Genomic DNA, 22,001 nt, shown 5'->3' with positions numbered 1-22,001 from the left:
CTCCACAGATTCACCACTCTCTAGCTAAAGAAATTCCTCCTTGTCTCCGTTCCAAAAGAACACCCCTCTATTCTGAGGCTGTGTCCTCTGATCTTAGGCTCTCCCACCATAGGAAACATCCTCTCCACATCCACTCTATTGAGGCCTCACTATATAGTGTGTGGTATGTGCCAGGAATGTCCTGCCAGGAGTGGTATTGGAAACAGATATGATAGTGGCATTGAAGAGGCTTTACCTAGCCATGCACCACATGTCAGGGCTGCTGGGTAAAACGCTTCAATGCTTGGCCAGAGTTTAGCCAATTCAGAGCTACAGGAGCGGCCGAGGTAAGAGATGAGGCTGGTCCTCAAGGCAGGGCCCTAAATGGGGAGAGGACAGATTCCAGCAGTGTACGGCAGGATCGGAGCTAACCTTTTGAGGGGAAACCCCTATTGAATGCCCTAGATAGAGTGGATGTGGAGAGAATGTTTCCTGTTGTGAGGGAGACTAGGACCAGAGAACACGGATTCGAAATACAAGGATGTCCCTTTAGAATAAAGATTAAGAGAAATTTCTAGAGCCAGAGGAAGGTGAATCTGTGGAATTCATTGCCACAGATACATGTGTAGGCCTCCATTAGTCTCGATAGACCATGGAATTAGACCATGGATAGACCTGGGCAAGGTTATATGGGAGACCAGCAGTTGCACAAGCTGCAAGTCTCCCCTCTCCACGCAACCGATGTTGTCCAAAGGAAGGGCAATAGGACCCATACAGCTTGGCACCAGTGTTGTCACAGAGCAATGTATGGTTAAGTGCCTTGCTCAAGGACACACACACAATCTCAGCCAAGGCTCAAACTAGCGACTTTCAGATCACTAGACGAATGCCTTAACCACTTGGCCATAGTACATAATAATAATATCATTGGGTATATTTAAAGCAGAGATTGATAGGATTAGTAAGTGTGTCAGAGGTTATAGAAAGAAGACAGGAGAGTGGGGTTGAGAGGGAAAATAAATCAGATGCGACTGAATAGTGTAGTAGACTCGATGGACCGAATGGCCTAAGTCTGCCCCAACGTTTTATATGAATGTGCAGGGAATGGAGGGATTTGGATCATGTAGAGACAGAAGGGATTAATTTAATTTGGCTTCATGCTTGGAGGTAGAGGAAGTTGAAGACACACACTCAACGATTCAGGAACAGCTTCATCCCCTCTGCCATCAATTTCTGAATGGATATTGAACCCATGAACACCACCTCACTACTTTCTTTCCTCTTTTTGCACTGCTTATTTAATTTAACTTTTAAAATATATATGCATATATATACTTCTTTCTGTAATTTACAATTTTTATTCATATGATATTATGGAGGATGCTAATTATTATGCATTACAATGTACTGCTGCTGTGTAACAACAAATTTCACAACATATGCCAGTGATATTAACCCTGATTGTGATTCTGATCAGTACAAACATTATGGGCCGAAGGGCCTATCTATGTTCTAAGTACCGAACATCCAAAGAATAGACAGCTTCTCCCTGCTACATCTACCTATGCCCCTCCTGTTAGCACAGGTGAAGTGTGGCCTGAAAGCCAGATATCCTGTTGCTTTCACATCAGTTCCTGGGAGATCACATCACGGATGATCTGTACCCTTAATATCACCTCCCTGAACAAGAAAGCACAGTAACATCTCCACTTCCTAAGGAGATTGAGGAAAGTGAGCCTCACACCCCAATCCCCATCTCAGCCGCATTTTATAGGAGCGCCACTGAGAGCATCCTGACAAGCTGCATCTCCACCTGGTATGGGAGCAGCCGAGCATCAGGACTGCAAAAATGTCTGAGAGCATCCTACGATTCTCCTTACCATCCATTGGGGACATTTATCAGGTGTGCTGCCTTTAGTATTATCAAGGATCCCGCCCATCCATCCAGCATCCCCTTTGACTTCCTACCATCAGACGGGAGACTCCAAAGCATAAAGACAAGAACAGTCAGGATCTTCCCTCAGGCCATTAGGCTTCTGAACTCCCTACTGCATTGCATTTGAAGTGTCACTAGTTAATCTGTTCTACACCTTACAATATTTAATTTATGCACTTTAATCTGTTTATGTGTAGCGTTCATCCTTACTTTCATAAGTTCTATGAGTGTTATGTGTTACGTATGCTGCAGTGCTTTACACCTGGTTCAGAGTAACATTGTCTCATCTGATGGTTTCTATATATGTAGTTAAATGACAATAAACCTGACTTAATTTGACATATGTTCATGATTTTTTGAGGTGGGGGGGGGGGGGTGTTGTCCACTAATTTGTTTCATGATACATGCTAATCTTTGAAAGCAGCAGTTAAAAATTGTTGTGTACCAAAATATCATGGCTATAAATAGCCTGAATCCTGCATTCACACAACGGCACAGGCTGAAGGTAACTGACGCTACATTTCGAAAGGGAAGAAACATGCTGTAGGTAAGCCTCGTTCTGCAAAAAACTTCTGCTGCAAGGGATTTCAGAAGGTGCTACCTGGGCGGCGGCTTTCAGATTGCAACCAGTTGGAGCTATTTTTGGGGCTAGCAAATGTGTAGCAAATACTTTTAACTGACTTCAGCCTCCAGCCTTCAGATTCAAATATGAACTCTGGATTAAATCCAAAACGTAGCTCTGAACAATGGGTTTCTTAAGAACTGTGAGCCGAGTTAATTGGAAGAACTGACAATGCTGATTTAAATTTGTTATTTCTGTGTATTTGGGTGTCTGTAATATAGATGCAAACAGGGAGGTGTGATGTGGGAAGATCCAGGCATTTGAAACTGTTACATGTACCTCAAAGGAAGCATTGTAAATATGGAATTGTCCTTTGATCTTAGTCTGAATTGTCCTCTGATCTTTAGCATATAAAATATTGTGTAGTGTTGGGCCAGGCAGAGCCCTTGGTCTGAAATGGTCTCCAATACATTGCCTGCTGTATCTTATTTTGTCAAATAAAGAGACTGCTTCATGACTGCCAGTACTTCTCTCTGGTGACATCATTCACACAACAACACCACCCAGGAGAACATGCCAGATCCCAGGAAAGCAATCCCATTAGTTGCATCCCCCTTCCTTTGTCCCCTGCGACTCAAAGTTCAACGCCCTTATTGTCTCTCACAAGCCCATCAGCTCATTTGGGGAGACAGAGAAGGTCATTAGCTTTTAATACCTTGGTGCTAACATACCAGAGGATCTGTCCGAGGACCAGCATGAAAATGCCATCACAAGGAAGGCACAACAGCAACTCTACTTTCTCAAAAGTTTGCACAGATATGGCACATCACCAAAACCTTTGACAAACTTCTATAGATACACAGTGAAGAGTAATTCCTCCCTCTCACCCCCTCTATTCCACACTCTGACCTTTCATTTCTTCTCACTTGCCTATTACTTCCCCCTGGGTCTCCACCTCCTTCCCTTTCTCTTGGTCCACTGTCCACTCCTATCAGATTTTTTTTTCTCCAGCCCTTGGCAGTAATGACTCTATATAACCATCAGTCTCCTGAACTGGCGTAGATAACTTCATTGACCACAACTTCAAACTGATACCACAACTGACAGACTCTTTACAACTCAGGCTCTCAGTATTATTTATTTGCTCTGTTTCTCTTGTTCTTCTCATTTGTTCTTTGTTGGTCTTTGTTTATATATGGTTTTTCATAGATTCTATTGAATTTCTTTATTTCTTCTGAAAGCACCTGCAACAAAAAAGGAATCTCAAGGGTGATACACAATATGAATTCTTTGGTAATAAATCTACTTTGAAGTTTGAACTGGCTCATTTGCTCTTACCACAAAGGGTTAATTTTTAGTAACCAATGAATCTACCAGCACACCGTTGGGATGTAAAGCAAAATATACCATATAACCATATAACAATCACAGCACGGAAACAGGCCATCTCGGCCCTCCTAGTCCGTGCTGAACTCTTAATCTCACCTAGTCCCACCTACCCGTACTCAGCCCATAACCCTCCACTCCTTTCCTGTCCATATACCTATCCAATTTTACCTTAAATGACACAACTGAACTGGCCTCTACTACTTCTACAGGAAGCTCATTCCACACAGCTATCATTCTCTGAGTAAAGAAATACCCCCTCGTGTTTCCCTTAATCTTTTGCCCCCTAACTCTCAAATCATGTCCTCTCGTTTGAATCTAGGCCTATCTCTGTCCCTTATCTCCATAAGGCCATCATACGCATCCATCAGAAACCTACGCAGTCAGAGGAAGAACTTGCAAACTCCACACAGAAAGCACCCAGGCTCTGGATAAAACCTGGGATTTTGTGTGCAGTACATTAGGTTTGTAGATTGGAAAATTCACAACAGAAATTAGAGGAGTCATAGAGGTTTACACTACAGAAACAGGTCCTTTAGCCAAACTTACTCATGCTGCCTGCATCTGGTGCATATCCCTTTAAACATTTCTTATCCATGAACCTACCCAAAACTCTTTGAAATGTTACTACTGTAGCTGTTTTCCTCTGGCAGCTCATATCTTATATACACTACCCTCTGTGTGGTAGTGTAGCGGTTAGCATAACACTCTTACAGCAGTCAGCATTCAATTCCCTCCATAGTCTGTAAGGAGCTTGTGGGTTTCCTCCTGTTGCTCCAGTTTCCTCCCACATTCCAAAGACGTTAGGGTTTAAGTTGGTAAGTTGTGAGCTATGTTGGCACCAGTAACAAGGCAACCTTGTGGGCTGCCACCAGCCCATCCTCAGATTGTTCTGGTCATTGATGCAAGTTTCGCTTCAATGTTTTGACGTACATGTGACAAATTAAACTAATCTCTCTCGTTAATCTTCTCTAAAGTCTATCCCCTCTCACCATAAACCTACATCTTCTCGGTTTTGATTTCCTTTTCTTGATAAAAACAATTCACCCTACCTCTGTCCCTTATCTCCATAAGGTCATCATTCAGTATCCTGTTCTCTGAGGAATAAAGTTCACGTTGTCAGAGACAAAGGTTACCTGTAAACGGCATCCCAGAGCACTAGAAAATTATCACCAATCCAGGTTCTTTGAAATCCTCTAAATCAGGGGTTCCCAATCTTTTTAATGCCATAGACCCCTAACATTGACTGAGGGGTTCATGAGCCCCAAGTTTGGAACCCCTGCTGTAAATCCATTGGTAAGAGATTTGAAGTACATTTATTACTAAAGTATGAATAAATTATATAACCTCGAGAGTTGTCTGCTTAGAGGCAACCACAAAGCAAGAGATCCAAAAGAACCCACTTAAAAGAAAGCAGACAATGAGCAGAGAAAGAGAAAAAAAAACACAAATCTTGCAAACAATAGAGCGAACACCAGTGTTCCAAACCAAACCAATCCACCTCCTCAATCCAGAGCAGCCCAGAGCAGGCCCAAAACCTCAGTCTGAGTTCGTTATATTAGTGCAGCAAATCATCACAAAGCTCACCGACTTGAAGCTGGGGCATGAAATTGGCCTGACCCTTACCTCCAGTTCCAACACCCTGGCTTTCCGGTCTATCTGGGCTGGTGTTTGAATTGTCCAAACAGCGGATTGTGCCTTGCATTAGAACCAGGGCTCCTCTGCAGGCCTATACCTCACTGCCCAGCAAAATGCTCTGGGCCTAGACCACACCGACCAGCCTGAAGCCATTCTCAACCTTTCCATCATCTCAGTGCTTAGAGCAATCCAACCTCGCACCCGTGTTAGTTAGCTGGGCATAGAAACTCCTCCATCTCAACTCCTCCTCTAATAGCTCATTCCAACTCCTTCCATGACCCCGTCTCGAACATGTTTCGCTTCGGTTTTGCAGCACACCAGCACAGCTCATCCCTCCAATTAGCTTCACCTTCTAACTACCAGAATGCTGTTTCTTGTCTTCCGTAACGCCATCTTAAACCGGAAAGGAGAACTAATGGTATTGTGAATCACAAGCATTATCCAATCCCTTGGCAAATTCCCAAGCACTGAGGCTCTAATCACACTCACCCAGTTCCAACGGGAGAACCACACCGCCTGCAGGATAAAAATCAAACTCCTAAACTAGGCACGCTACCCTAAGCTCTGTCAGTGGAGAAATGCTGGGGAGAATCCTGAAAGTTGCTGATATCAGAAATTTCTTACCATTCCCCGCCACTTTAGGGTGGCAGGGTAGCATATTGCTCAGAGCAATGCTTTATGGTGTTCCAGCTATAAGACCATTGTTCGATTCCCACCACTGTCTGTGAGAATTTTTTACATTCTCCCTATTACCACACAAGTTTCTTCCAAGTGCACCCGTTTCCTCCCACTTTCTACAGCCCCATGAGTTAGGGCATGCTATGTTGGTGCCGCAAGTTTGGTGACATTTGCAGTCTCTCCAGCGCAATCATCACTGATATGTTTGGACACGTGCATTTTACGGTTTGTTTCGATGTACACATGACAAATTAAGCTAATCTTTATGAAGCTAACTTTTAAAAATATTTCAGTTCAGGAGCTTTTTGGCTACCTAGGGTAATAACTGTTCCTGAACCTGGTTGTGTGGGACAAGGCTTCTATACCTCCTGCCCGATGGTAGGAGCGAGAAGGGAGATAGCCTGGATGTTGGGGTCCTCGATGATGACTGCTGCTTTCTGGTGGCCACACTCCTTGTAGATATGCTCAATGGCGGAGAAGGCTTTTGCTGTGATGGAATGAGCTGTATCCAGCACATCTGTATCCATTCCTGAGTGTTGGTGTTTCCATACCAGGCTTAATAGATGTAATAGGTTGTTGTGGACCATGTGTAATAGGGACCAGCATGGAAATGACATCTCAAAGAAAGCATGGCAATGTCTCTACTTTCTTCAGAGTTTGTGCAGATTCAAAATGTCAACTAAAACTTCAACAAACTTCTATAGATGCTTGGTGGAGAATATCCTGACTTGTTGCATCTTTACCTGGTATGGAAATACTAATGCTCTTGAACAGAAAAGCCATAGAAAATGGAGGATACAACCCAACTCATCACAGGAAAAGCCCCGCCCACCATCATTGAAGCATCAAGGACCCTACCATTCTATAGAGGAGATTTACAAGGATGTTGCCTGGATTGCAGAGCATGCCCTATGAGAATAAGTTGAGTGAACTTGGTCTTTTCTACTTGGAGCGACGGAGAATGAGAGGTGTCCTGATTGAGGTGTTTAATATAATGAGGGGCATTGATCATGTGGATAGTCAGAGACTTTTTCCCAGGGCTGATTTGGCTAACACAAGGTGCTTGGAAATAGGTACTGATGGGATGTCAGGGGTAAGTTTTTCACGCAGAGAGTGGTGAGTGCTGGCAATGGTGGTGTAAGCGGATATAATAGTGTCTTTTAAGAGCCTCTTAGATAGGTACATGAAGCTTAGGGCTATGCACTTGGAAAATTCTAGGTGCTTTCTACAATAGGTTACATGGTTGGCACAACATAGTGGGCCGAAGAGTCTGTAAAGTACTGTAGATTTCTATGTTCTACGTTCATTCAGGCCATGCTCTCTTCTTACTGCGACCATTGGGAAGGAGGTACAGGAGCTTTAGGTCTGATACCACCAGACTCAGGAATAGTTATTACCCTTCAACCTTCAGGCTGCTGAACCAGTGTGGACAACTTCCCTCACCACAACACTAAACCGATCATTGAACATAAACTGTGGACTTGCTTTCAAGGACTCTTCAACTCATGTTCTCAGTATTATTTAATTATTATTATTATTATTTGTATTTTTGGTATTGCACAGTTTGTCTTCTTTTGCACATTGGTTGACTTAAGTCATTGTTTGCGTCCAATTTTTCATTGGTTCTATTGTATTTCTTTGTCCTACTGTGAATGTCTTCAAGAAAATGAATCTCCGTTAGTATACGTGTCATAAGAGGCCTCCGTTGGTCATATGTTGCCCCCTAGCTGTCTACGTACAGAAGCCAGGGTAGTGCAATATGGAGAGCAAGCTCTTGCCCATGTAGCAAACTTACCCTCTCAAAACATCTGATGAACCCCAAAGAATGACAGAGACCAATACAGTTTAGCACCAACAGCATCGCAGGAGTTGCCAGTCAATGTTGAACTTGATGTAGGACTGCCTTAAGGACTCCAACTCCAGATTTTTCCCTTGGGGTTTACACCCAAAGCCTTCCCATGAGTGGTACAGCCACAAGGCAGTAAAGGTTTAAGATCGAGCTCCATTTGCCCAAGGTGACTGGCTTTAAGATGCCAGTAACCTGCCTTTTCTCCTTTCCCTAGCAATAGAAATGGTTCCACAGGGCTTATTAGCTAAGCCACACATGAAGGCCAGGAGCTGGACTTGGTCAGAAACATAGAAATATAGAAAACCTACAGCACAACACAGGCCCTTGGGCCCACAAAGCTGTGCCGAACATGTCCTTACCTTAGAACTACCTAGGCTTACTCATAGCCCGCTAATTTTCCAAGCTTCATGCACCTATCCAGGAGTCTCTTAAAATACCCTATTGTTTCTGCCTCCACCACCGCCATCAGCAGCCCATTCCATGCACTCATCACTCTGCGTAAAAAACTTACCCCTGACATCTCTTCTGTACTTACTTTCAAGCACCTTAAAACTACGCCCTCTCGTGCTAGCCATTTCAGCCCCAGGAAACTGCCTCTGACTATCCACACGATCAATGCCTTTCGTCGTCTTGTACACCTCTATCAGGTCACCTCTCATCCTCCATTGCTCCAAAGAGAAAAGGCCGAGTTCACTCAACCTATTCTCATAAGGCATGCTCCCCAATCCAGGCAACATCCTTGTAAATCTCCTCTGCACCCTTTCTATGGTTTCCACATCCTTCCTGTAGTGAGGCGACCAGAACTGAGCACAGTACTCCAAGTGGGGTCTGACCAGGGTCCTATATAGCTGCAACATTACCTCTCAACTCTTAAACTCAATCCCACAATTTATTAAGGCCAATGCACCATATGCCTTCTTAACCACAGAGTCAACCTGTGCAGCAGCTTTGAGTGACCTATGGACTCGGACCCAAGATCCCTTTGATCCTCCACACTGCCAAGAATCTTACCATTGTTAGGTACCCCTAGGGTTCATATTGTCTGTGGACAATCACCTTAAAATGTCAGGAGAATGAGACTGGCTTTTGGATACTGTTTGAGCTGCTATTAAGAAAGAGGGAGAGAGAGAGACAGAAACTGCTTGAAAGATTGTTGTTATGGTTTCTCTACAAGTTGTTTACCTTTCCACAAGGACACTTGCCTGCTTGCAAAGTTCTTGCAGAGAGAGGAGGGCGGAGCAGGTCGATGGACAGCTGGTGTCCAACATGTGGAGATAAAAACCAGGTCCGCTGGGACACAGTCAGACACATGGGTTCGGACACTGGACGAGCTTTGTTATACCCACAGGAAGGTGGGGCTTTTGGAGGATCAATTTGGGGAAATCGATCAGTGGCTCTCGCAGTGTGAAAAGGTGTAACCGGTGGGGAATTATTTGTGTGTCCACCCTTACCAGGGTGATAATTCCATCACTGAAGAACAGTTGCATGTGTTATGGTCACAGTTGGTGACTTCAACAGGATTTCGGAGGACAATGGGGATTTCAGAAGACAACGGGAAGATCGATGTCATCAGTTCACCTCTCATCCCTCTCTCTCTCCAACGTTACTCAACTAACTACCTCAAACTGAACTGAACTCTCTTCATCATCGTTAAACTATATCCATCCACCCCTAGGTTTGAAAGAGCCGAGTTTTGTTCCTGTTTCTACACTATATCATTGCTAACCTGTTTGGTATAGCTGATTTATATGACTGTATTGCGTAGTTACTAATAAACACTATTAGTTATTAGCAATACCAGACTCCAAAGTGTTTTCCATTTCTGCTGGTCCTTTATCCCGTCCCTGGGCGTGCGTCCAAAATTGGGGCCTGCATCCAGGATTTGAACAAATTGTGTGGGGGCTTGTCTGAATTGATTGGGGGAAATCCCTTATTTGATTTGGTTGTGTAGAAAAACAGCAGAAATGGATGTTGAGGGTTTTCTAGAAAGACAAGACCCCGCAGGCTTAAAGAAAGCTAAAAAGGATGAGTTGTGGGAAGTTGTAAATGCTTTGAAACTTAGGAAGGGTATGATGAAGGTGGAACTCCGAGTGATAATAGTGGAGCATTATATTTCTACGAAGCACTTTAGTGAGGAGGAGTTAGAAACATTTCCTCTAGAGGTCCAGATATGTCTGGAACAGATGAGGCTGAAGAGAATTAGTTAGAGGCTGAAGAAGCAAAGAAACAGAGAGAAGAAGCAGGCAAGTGTCCTTGTGGAAAGGTAAACAACTTGTAGAGAAACCATAGCATCAACCTTTCAAGCAGTCTCTCTCTCTCCCTCTCTCTCTTTTTGAATAGCAGCTCAAACAGTATCCAAAAGCCAGTCTCATTCTCCCAACATTTTAAAGTGATTGTCCACAGAAAATATGAACCCTAGGAGTGCATAACACCATTAATATGATATTCTACCATCATATTTGACCTACCAAAATGAACCACCTCACACTTATCTGGGTTGAACTCCAGCTGCCACTTCTCAGCCCAGTTTTGTACCCTATCAATGTCCCGCTGTAACCTCTGACAGCCCTCCATACTATCCACAACACCCCCAACCTTTGTGTCATCAGCAAATTTACTAACCCATCCCTCCACTTTCTCATCCAGGTCATTTATAAAAATCACAATGAGTAGGGGTCCCAGAACAGATCCCAGAGGCACACCACTGGTGACCGACCTCCGTGCAGAATATGACCCGTCTACAACCACTGCCTTTTGTGGGCAAGCCAGTTCCGGATCCACAAAGCAATGTCCCCTTGGATCCCATGCCTTCTTACATTCTCAGTAAGCCTGGCATGGGATACCTTGTCAAGTGCCTTCCTGAAATCCATATACACTACATCTACTGCTCTATCTTCATCAATGTGTTTAGTCACATCCTCAAAAAATTCAATCAGGCACATAAGGCACAACCTGCCTTTGACAAAGCCATGCTGACTATTCCTAATCATATTATGCCTCTCCAAATGTTCATAAATCCTGACTCTCAGCATCTTCTCCATTAACTTACCAACCACTGAAGTAAGACTCACTAGTCTATAATTCCCTGGACTATTTCTCTTTCTTGAATAATGGAACAACATCCACAACCCTCCAATCCTCCGGAACCTCTCCCATCCCCATTGATGATGCAAAGATCATTGTCAGAGGCTCAGCAATCTCCTCCCTTGCCTCCCACAATAGCCTGGGGTACATCTCGTCAGGGCCCTGTGACTTATCCGACTTAATGCTTTCCAAAAGCTGCAGCACATCTTCTTTCTTAATATCTACATGCCCAAGCTTTTCAGTCTGCTGTAAGTCATCCCTACAATCACCAAGATCCTTTTCTATAGTGAATACTGAAGCAAAGTACTCGTTAAGTACCTCTGCTATCTCCTCTGGTTGCAGACACACTTTTCCACTGTCATACTTGATTGGTCTTATTCTCTCACATCTATCCTCTTGCTCTTCACATACTTGTAGAATGCCTTGGGGTTTTCCTTTGTTACGAACCCCGTAACTGGGTCACTTACCAGCAAAGATAGAGAGGCCCGTTGAAGTCTGATGGTACTATTTTTAAAAGTATTTATTGAAAAAGGGGCACAAAAGTAAGATTAATGCAAACATACAGGCAATATACGTCATCAATACTAAATCTAAAAGCGCGGGTTTAATAATAACTAATAAGAAATAGCTCTATCATTGTCTAGGGGATAATGTATTGTCGGATGGAAATATAAAAGTCACTGTTAGTTCGTTCAAGCTGCAGCATTTTGAGTTTAAGAGAAGACAGCTTAAACTTGCCCAGGTCTTTTATGATGCCAATCCTTTGAGTTGGGGGGAAGTTGGTTTCCCGTTGTTAGCTAAAAGCCGTTTTCCGTGGTACCAGCCACCAGTCTCAGGCAACAGAACTGAATGCACGTGGCCTCCTTCAAATGGCTTCCCGCTATTACGGGATTGCTAGCATTTTTTCTGGTGCGTCTGTGGAGCTGTTCCCACAGACCCTCTTTTATCCTGACTCGCAGGGTCGCAGATGTCAATCAGGTTTGGGGTGATGCAATCCCTCCCTCAACCAGCCCACTTTGCCTGAGGGCATCCACGTAGCATAGTATGTCCAATCCACAAGTTTGTCTCCAAGAGACAATGGCCGTGTCCGTAGCTTTATATTGCTGGGGGAACGAGACACTCCGCATGTCTCTCTCTCTCATTTCCTGGGTCTCCTGACTCCACCCAATAGTGATCTTGCGATTCTCACAAAGGAGGGGGCTGCAGGCATAACACCTTAATCCTGTCTGGCAAGGTCTTCTCATGGCCCCTGCTGACTCTCCTAAATTCTTCTTTAAGCTCCTTTCTGTTTGCCTTATAATCTTCTAGATCTCTATCATTACCTAGTTTTTTGAACTTTTCATAAGCTCTTCTTTTCTTCTTGACTAGATTTACAACAACCATATTGGAAGGGTGTTATCATTATCAGGCTCAACCGAGATATACAATTGTGTGTCATTTGCATAACTGTGGATATCAAATTCCTGCTCTCTGATGATGTCTCCGAAGGGGAGCACATATAAGAGGAAGAGTGGAGGACCAAGACAGCTTCCCTGAGCAACACCAAAAAGTACATCGTATCTTTTAGAAAATTGGTCTCCCAGACAGACAAAAAAGATTCTCTCTAAAATATATGAGTGAAACCCAGTTGTCAAGGTGATCTTGGAGAATATTGTGGTAAATTGTGTTGAAGGAAGCACTACATCTGGAGAATTAGAACTAAGACCCTGTTGGCATCAGTCCTGAGCCTAAGGCCTCTGACAATCCTGGTGAGAGCCATTTCTGTGCTGTGGTTTCCTCTAAAACCTAACTGAAACTTTTCTAGACTATTGTTCTCATTTAGAAAGTTATTGAGTTGGTTGAAAATGACTTTCTCAAGAATCTTTCCCAGGAGGGGAAGATTTGATATAGGCCTGTAATTAACTGTTACCTCACTATCAATATTTGGCTTTTTTAAGTAGGGATTTGACAGTTGCAATTTTGAAGGCTCCTGGAAAAACTCCTGTTTCAAGGGATGTTTTTGTAATTTTTCTAACAGAATTGAAAACACTATTAAAGGGGTCCTTAAAATGTGGTAATAACAGGGTTGAGACAGCAAGTAGATCTGATTTTTAATAGTGGTTGGCAGTTCAACTTAAAGATGCATTACCATTACCTACTAGACTGGAGTGTGGTGTAGAGAGTTGGGAGATAAAACTCCTACTAGTTCTTTATCAACTAAAAACTAAATTAACCCAGAAGCTCTATAGATTTTAAACAACGAAAGACAATATTGTGAATTAAAGTCACTTCCATACTTAGTAAAGTTTTAAATGAAAACTGTCGGCCCCAAAGCTAGTCATACAGCCTGTATTTGCTTCCTTTCAACCTTATATGCTTCGTATTGTAAAAGAATGTGTTCAACTGTTTCATAATAATGACAAAACCTACACACCCCCAGGTGATGTTTTCCACAAGATATAAGGAATAATTAAGCATAGTATGCCCAATTCTGTTGAGTCAATATACTTTGTAATTCATACAAACAAGCTGGAGGAACTCAGCAGGTCGGGCAGCATCCATGGAAACGAGCAGTCAACATTTAGGGCTGAGACCCTTCGTCAGGACTGAAGAAGGAGGGGGCAGGGGCCCCATAAAGAAGGTGGGGGGAGGGTGGGAAGGAGAAGGCTGGTGGGTGTCAGGTTAAAAACCAATCAGAGAAAAGATCAAGCGGTGGGGGAGGGGATAGGCAGGAAAGGTGAAGGAGGAATGAAAGGGGAAAGCATGGTGTAGTAGAAGAAGGCAGAATCATGAGAGAGGTGATAGGCAGCTGGAGGAGGAGGCAGAGTAAAACTGGGATTGGGGAAGGGAGAGGGAAGGAAATACTGGAAGTTGGAGAATTCAATGTTCATGCCACGGGGCTGGACACTACCCAAACGGTACATGAGGTGTTTGTATGTGTTGCTTTGACCACAGCATCTGCAGCGTACTTTGAGTCAATATAATTTCCTCCCTCTTGTCTTACCCCTTTCTTCCACCAATCCAACAGTTTTATGTATATTGTAAAGGTGTCTCCCCTTTTGCCTGTTATCCCACACATCTTGCCTTAATCCCCTAATTCTTAGGGCCACCAATCCCTTAGTTTCAGAAGTGGAAGGTTTATATTCACAGATGGATTTTAACAACATTTTTGGCCAAACAATCAAAGTGCTCATTCCCCTCAACACCTCTATGTGTAGGGATGAGCAAGTAGATGGTTTATCCTTGTTACAATCTTACAGAGTCTGGAATCGGAAATGCTTGTAGTTTTGACATGGTTGCTATCTTTTTACGAAGTTGGCTATCAAGGTTACCTGTAACTAAACTGTCACTAAAAGAAGTAATACTGTTGTTAAAACAAATTGTGAATTCCTCACATTTTGTGATAGATGCTTGACTGAGGACATTATAGGTTGGGGCAGGGTTCAACCGTCGGTTTATAGATGAGAACAATATTCTTGAATCGATGCTATTCTCTGCAATAATCTTGGAAAACTGAGCTCTTCTTGAAGAGCGTACAGCAGCGTTAAAGGAGGCTAGATTTTCCTTGAAAATCTATGGTGGACTTCTAGCCCTGTTTTCCTCCATTTTCTCTCAACAATTCTGCATTATCTTTTGAGTTCATGAATGGAATCATTTCGCCATGGCGACATTTTACTAAGTGATTTATTTTTAACCCTAACTGGGGCCACTGAGGTTAATAGATTTGTCAAGTTATTGTTGAAAGAATCAACGATTTCATTTACTGTAGTTTAGATTGTATGGGTCAGATAAATTAGGCAGCTCAGAGAATTTAAATTGTGTTGCACCATCGAGAAACATTTTTTAACTGTAATTTCTTTTATGGTCTTGGTTACAGGCAGGAGGGCATCATAAATGATCAGATATAGTGGTATCAGACAGATAATAATAATATTTAACCTTTTTGTCATTAGTAAGTCAAGCGTATTTCCAAATCGATTGTTGAGCTCAGTGACATGTTGGGTAAGATCTCGGCTGTCTCATAAGTTCATGAATTCAGCTGCCATATAGTTTGTATTTGACAGTTCGTTAATACAAACATTGAAATTACCAGCGATCACAAGGTCAAACCGCGATCTCAGCTACCATCAGGGAGGAGGCACAGAAGCCTGAAGACACACAATCAACGATTCAGCTTCTTTCCCTCTGTCATCAGATTTCTGAATGGACATTGAACCCATGAACACCACCTCACTACTTTTCTATTTTTATTTTTACACTGCTTATTTAATTTAGCCAATTTAGTCTATATATTTTTACTGTAATTCACAGGTTATTTTCTATTATTATGTATTGCATTGTACACCTGCTGTGAAGACAGCAAAATTCACAACATATGCCGGTGATACTAAACCTGAGTCTGATGCTGATTCCAGTCATAGCTTCAAGTTTCAAAGTACATTCAATATCAAAGAATGTATGAATTATACAACCTTGAGATTTGTTTGCTTACAGGTAGCCACAAAGCAAGAAACCCGAACGAACTCAATTAAAAAAAGTAAAGCCCAACACCCGATGCACAGAGAAAGGGGGAGAAAACATAAATCATGCAACCAATAGAACTGAGCAACAACGTTCGGAACTGAAATGAATCCTTAGATCTGAACCCCAGTCAGGAGAAGGCCCAAGCCTCAGTAGCAGTTCATCATAGTTTAATATAAAAGAGGATAAGAATTCTGAGAATTTTGAGAGAAAGCAGGCATTCGATTGAGGAGGACAATAAATTATCGTACCACAAATATTAAATAAACGTCCCTCAAAATCTGAAAAATTGTTGTCAGACAGAAGAATAAATCTCAAATGTATTTTGATCACAATGGCAAGCCCACCACCTCGGCCATGGGTCTTGATACACTGAAACCGCAAAGATCAGGGGGACACCTTTCAGATAACTGGCTGTGTTCGTTTGGCTTTCACCAGGTCCAGTTGAGAAGATAATATCAAGGTCTGTAAAGGTAATAAAATAATTTAAAGTACAACTCTATTTGAAAGGGATCTCACATTTAGAAGAGCTAGCCTAAACAGAGTAGACTAGAGTACTGCAATAATTGGGTGTTGTGAAATAATCTGGATCTTATTAGGGAGCTTAAGATAAAGAAACCCTTAGGAGGCAGTGATTACAATGTGATTCTATTCATACTGCAATTCGAGTGGGAGAAGCATAACTCACATATATTTTTATCGCAATGGAATAAAGGCATGAGAGAGGAGCTTGCCCAGGTGGACTGGAGGAGGAGACTGGTGGGGATGACAGCAGAGCAGAGATGGCTGAAGCTTCTGGGAATAGTTCAATAGATATAGAACCAAAGAACATTATAGTATGTTCCAAAGAGGAAGAAGTTTTCAAGTGGCAGGGGTAGGCAACCATGGCTGACAAAGGAAGTAAAGGACTGCATAAAAGCCAAGGAAACAGCATATAGGTAGCAAAAGTCAGTGGGAAGTTGGATGATTGGGAAGCTTTTAAAATCCAGGAAAATGCAACTAAAAATGCTATAAGAAAGGAAAATAATGAATTTTGAGAGCATACTAGCCAAAATATAAAGCAGAATACCAGAAGTTTTTTTTTTCAGTTATATAAAGAGTAAAAGGGAAGTGAGTGTTGATTTTGGACCACTGGAAAATAATGCTGCTGAGGTAGTAATGAGCGACAAAGAAATGGCAGATGAACTTAATGAGTATTTTGCATTTATCTTCACTGTAGAAGACACTAGCAGTGTGCCAGAGGTCTGTGAGTGTCAGGGACAGGAGTGAGTGCCAATGCTATTACAAAGGAAAAAGTGCTATGGAAACTCAAAGGATTTAAAGATAGATAAGTCACCTGGACCAGATGGACTACATCCCAGAGTACTGAGAGAATTTGCTGAAGAGATAACAGATGCATTGGTCATGATCTTTCAACAATCGTTTGATTCTGGCATGGTCCCAGAGGACTGGAAGATTGTAAATGTCACTCCACTCTTTAAGAAGGGAGGGAGGCAAAAGATAGGAAATTATAGGCCAGTTAGTCTAACCTCAGTGGTTAAGGATGAGGTTTTGAGGTACTTGGAGACTAATAATAAAATAAGTCAAAGTCAGCACGGTTTCTGCAAAGGGAAATATTGCCTGACAAATCTGTTAAGAGTTGTTTGAGTTGTTAGAGTTGTTCAAGCAGGCTGGACAAAGGGGAGGCGTGGATGTCATTTACTTGGATTTTCAGAAGGTGTTTGATAAGGTGCAACACATGAGGCTGCTTAACAAGATAAAATCCTATAGCGTTACAGGAAAGATACTGGCATGGATAGAGGTTTGGCTGACAGGCAGGAGCAGTGAGTGGGAATAAAAGGGGCCTTTTCTGGTTGGCTGCCAGTGACTAGTGGTGTTCCTCAGCAGTCAGTATTGGGACCACTGCTTTTCATATTGTTTGTCAATAATTTAGATAATAGAATTGATGGCTTTGCGGCAAAGCATGCAGATGATATGAAGAAAGGTGGAGGGGTATGTAGTGCTGAGGAAGCGATGTGATTGAAGCAAGACTTAGATAAATAGGAAGAATGGGCAAAAAGGTGGCAGATGGAATACAATTGGGAAATAGATGATAATGCGTTTTGGTAAAGAACAATAGTGTGGACTATTATCTAAATGGAGAGAAGATTCAAACATCAGAGGTGCAGAGGGAATTAGGAGACCTCATGCAACACTCCCAGAAGGTTAATTTACTGGGTGAGTCTATGGTAAAGAAGGCAAATGCAACATTGGCATTAATTTCAAGGGGAATAGAATATAAAAGCAAGGAGATAATGCTGTGGCTTTATAAGACACTGGTCAGGCTGCACTTAGAGTATTTTTCAAATGTTTTGGGCGCCTTATCTCAGAAAGGATGTGTTGTCACTGGAGACAGTCCAGAGAAGGTTCACAAGGATGATTCTGGGAATGAAAGGGTTAACATGCGAGGAGAGTTTGGCAGCTTTGAGCCTGTACTCACTGGAATTTAGAAATATATCTCATTGAAACACACCGAATGTTGAAGGTACTAGATAGGGTGGAAGTGGAGAGGATGTTTCCTATGTGGGGGTATCCAGAACTAGAGTACAGCCTCAAAATTGAGGAGGCAATCCTTTAGAACAGAGGTAAGGAGGAAATTTTTCAGCCAGAGAATGGTAAATCTGTGGAATGCACTGCCACAGACTGCGGTGGACGCCAAGTCCATGTGTATATTTAAGACAGAAGTTGATCGTTTCCTAATCAGTCAGGGCATCAAAGGATATGGTGAGAAGACAGGTGTATGGGGTTGAGTGGGATCTGGGATTATCCATGATGGAATGGCGGAAAAGACCGGATGGGCTGAATGGCCTAATTATGCTCCTATGTCTTATGGTCTTAACATGAGAGATAGGTTTTGAGAATAGAAGGTTATTTCTGTTATGATAGTTCAATCTGGGGGCTCTTCCAGCAACAATGGTCTAAATAGGGTGGGTAACATTTACAGAACTGGTGGACAGTAAGGTGGAAGTAGTAACAAGCCCTGCTGGCCAAATCACTGTGTTCTGTCCAATTACACCCATGTGACCAATTAACCTACTAACCCATGTGTCTTTGGAATATGGGAGGAAATCAGAGTACCCAGCAAAAACCCATAGAAGATGTTTCCTGTGGTGGGGGGTATCCAGAACTAGAGAGCACAGCCTCAAACTGAGGGGCAATCCTTTCGAACAGAGGTAAGGAGGAAATTTCTGATTCATTCTGATATGTCTATCTATGGCCTCCTCTACTGTCAAGATGAAGCCACACTCAGGAGGAACAACACCTTATATTCCATCTGGGTAGCCTCCAACCTGATGGCATGAATATTGATTTCTCTGACTTCCATTTATGCCCCTCCCCCTTCTTACCCCATCCCTTATTTATTTATTTATTTATTTATTTATTTATTTATTTATTTATTTATTTGTTTGTTTGTTTGTTTGTTTGTTTATTATTCCCACCTTTTATTTTCTCTCTCCTTTTTTTTATCTCTCTGCCCCTCTCACAATCACTCCTGGCCTGTTCTCCATCTCCATCTGGTGCTCCCCTCCCCCTTTCTTTCTCATTAAACCTCCCATCCCATGATCTTTTCCCTTCTCCAGCTCTGTATCCCTTTTGGCAATCAGCTTTCCAGCTCTTAGCTTTATCCCTCCCCCTCCTGTCTTCTCCTATCATTTTGGATATCCCCTTCCCCCCTCTCACTTTCATTTCTCTTACTATCTTTTTTTTCAGTTAGTCCTGATGAAGGGTCTCGGCCCGAAACGTCAACTGTACTTCTCCTTATAGATGCTGCCTGGCCTGCTGCGTTCCACCAGCATTTTTTTGTGTGTTGCTTGAACTTCCAGCATCTGTAGATTTCCTCGTGTTTGCGTTTTTAAAAACCCATAGAGTTTGCATTTGACAGATCAGATATGAACATTGAAGTCACCAGTGATGACTATCCTGTCCTAGTTCAATAGAAAAGGGGTAGGAATTCAGAGAATTCCGAGAGAAAGCAGGCATTTTGTAGGGCGATACAGAGGATAGAGTCTGTACCGCAGGAAGGATGTATCAACTCCCTACAGTTCTTGTTGTTCCCTTCCACACCCAGCCCAGATGGAAAGTGTGCAAGGAGCTGGCTGGATTTGAACCGGATCCACTGGCTTCTAAGTCTGGCGCGGATGCCACAACATCACCAGTCGGCTAGGCTCCTTACAGACAGTGGCAGAACTGAATCCAAGTCACTGGAGCTGTAATGTGTTACACTAACCCTTACTGATTAAGGGACCTTTAGCTTGAAATTTTAACAGCCCCTCTCTCCACAGATGCTGCCTGACCAGCTGAATATTTTCAGCAACTTCTGTTCTTATTACTGGAGTGGCAGTAGAGGTCCTCTCTGGGCTAAGAATGCCCGATTTCCAAGCAGTCTCCGCATATGAACAAATGTTAGGGAGACAGTAGGAATGGATTTGTCATCTACAACCCAATGGCCTGAATATTTAGTTTTCCAATGTTAGGTAACCCTCCCCTCCAGTGACATATTCCCCTTTCCCCAACCTTCTTTCTAATCCTTTCGTTTATGACTCCTTTCCAAACCCCCACTCTAGTCCACCCCATCTACTTCCCATCCTCCTCATGGTTCTGATCATCCACTACATAGTGATTAGTGCAACGCGACCCAGGTTCAATTCCCACTGCTATCTGTAAAGAGTTTGTATGTTCTCCCCATGACCATGTAGGTCTCCTCCAGGTTCTCTGGTTTCTTCCTACAGTCCAAAGACATACTGGTCATTGGATGGTTATTGTAGATTGTCCCGTGATTAGGCTAGGATTAATTTGGGGATTGCTGGACGGCATGGCTCGAAGGGCCAGAAGAGCCTATTCCATGCTGTATCGCAGTAAACAAATAAATAGATTGATAAATATACACAAACATGCACGTAATTTACTCACAGGTTCCCCCACCCCTTTCTTTTCTGATTCTGGCTCAATCTGCCATTCACCTCTCCCCTAATGGTTCCTATCATCACCTCCCTTACTTATCAGATTCCAGTTCTTTGTGTAAACACAAGAGTTTCTGAAAATGCTTTAAAATCCAGAACGACACACATACACACACAATGCTGGTGGAAGTTCTACAGCATCAATATCTCTGAAGATCCAGCACAGTGATGCGGTTACAAAGAAGGCATGGCATCGGCTATATTTCATTAGTAGTTTGAAGAGATTTGGTCTGGCACCGAAGACACTCGCAAATTTTCACAGATGTACCCTGTTTCTTTGAGCTCATCTATGGAAACAGCTTAAATTCCTCTCTTTAATGTCTTTTTTTTTCCTTTTCAAGGTGGCTGGGATTCCGTCGAAGTCTGTGACCTGCAACTGCGGTTTTCCATAGCGGATGAGTTCCTGCTCCTGGAGCTCACTGGCTGGCCGTTTTCCGACATTCTCCAGGAGCGGCTGGAAGACACACGCCTCAGGGGTGCGGCCCTGTGGTTGACTGGTCTCCGGCCAGTGCCGCTGACTAAGGAAGGAGCGTGATGGAGAAGGAACAGGAGAACTTCACAGTGGCGGATGCTGCGGACAGAAGTCTTTGTACTTGAGCGATTGCTCTCTCTTTCTTTTTCGCTGGATGGTGGGAGAGTTTGCTGCTGAGTCTTGAATCGCAGAATCTAGGAATAAAAAGTGATGTGCTAGGTTGTAACACTGTAACAGCAACTGTTTATTGGTATCCCCTTTCATTGTGAAATGGATGACACCCCTCTGTTCTTTGTTAGTGAGAGACAGAGCCTGTGGCATGTCAAACCGTCAAGTAAACAATAGTTTTTGTTGACAGTGGATCGTCATCTCTCTTTGAGAGCTTTGTTGTTGCTTGATGGTGGGTGCCGATGCTTTCTGTTGAAATGAGTTGGGGGTGACGTTTCTTGTGCAGGAGGGGCTTTGGGAGAGAGGGGGCTTTGGGTTTCTAATGTTTTTCTGTTGCTCATTCTTTTGGGGTTTTCTTCTGTTTTTCACAGATGTCTGTGAAGAGTAAGAATTTCAAGTTGTATACTGTATACATTTTCTGATGTTAAATTGGAACCATTTGAATTCAGTCAGCTCCATCAGCCTCCTCAGTATCCATGAAATCTTCCAGGAGGTGGCATCAATCATTAATGACCTGCATCACCCAGGGCATACCTGGTACTCATTGCTACCATCAGGGAGGAGGTACAGGAACCTGAAAGCACACACTCAATAATTCAGGATAGTTTCTTCCTCTCTGCCATCCAATTTCTGAATGGATATTAAACCCATGAACACTACCTTACTACTTATTAAAATATTTTTGCACTATTTATTTAATATAACCTTTTAAATATATACATATATATTTCAGACTGAATCCTTGTCAA

The 22,001-nt window shown here is 42.8% G+C and overlaps 1 long non-coding RNA gene across 1 annotated transcript; it reads left to right on the top strand.

Moving 5' to 3' along the window:
- The first annotated feature begins 1,005 nt into the window (after positions 1 to 1,005).
- LOC132396968 (uncharacterized) lies at positions 1,006 to 21,700 on the top strand. The gene is made up of 2 exons (XR_009513202.1): positions 1,006 to 2,462; positions 20,954 to 21,700. It is a non-coding gene; the product is annotated as an uncharacterized LOC132396968 (long non-coding RNA).
- Positions 21,701 to 22,001: the final 301 nt, after the last annotated feature.

This window comes from Hypanus sabinus, chromosome 7, assembly GCF_030144855.1.
Source record: "Hypanus sabinus isolate sHypSab1 chromosome 7, sHypSab1.hap1, whole genome shotgun sequence".
Taxonomy (NCBI): domain Eukaryota; kingdom Metazoa; phylum Chordata; class Chondrichthyes; order Myliobatiformes; family Dasyatidae; genus Hypanus; species Hypanus sabinus.
Note: the sequence above shows the minus strand (reverse complement) of the source record. Positions and strands in the feature narration are given on the sequence as shown.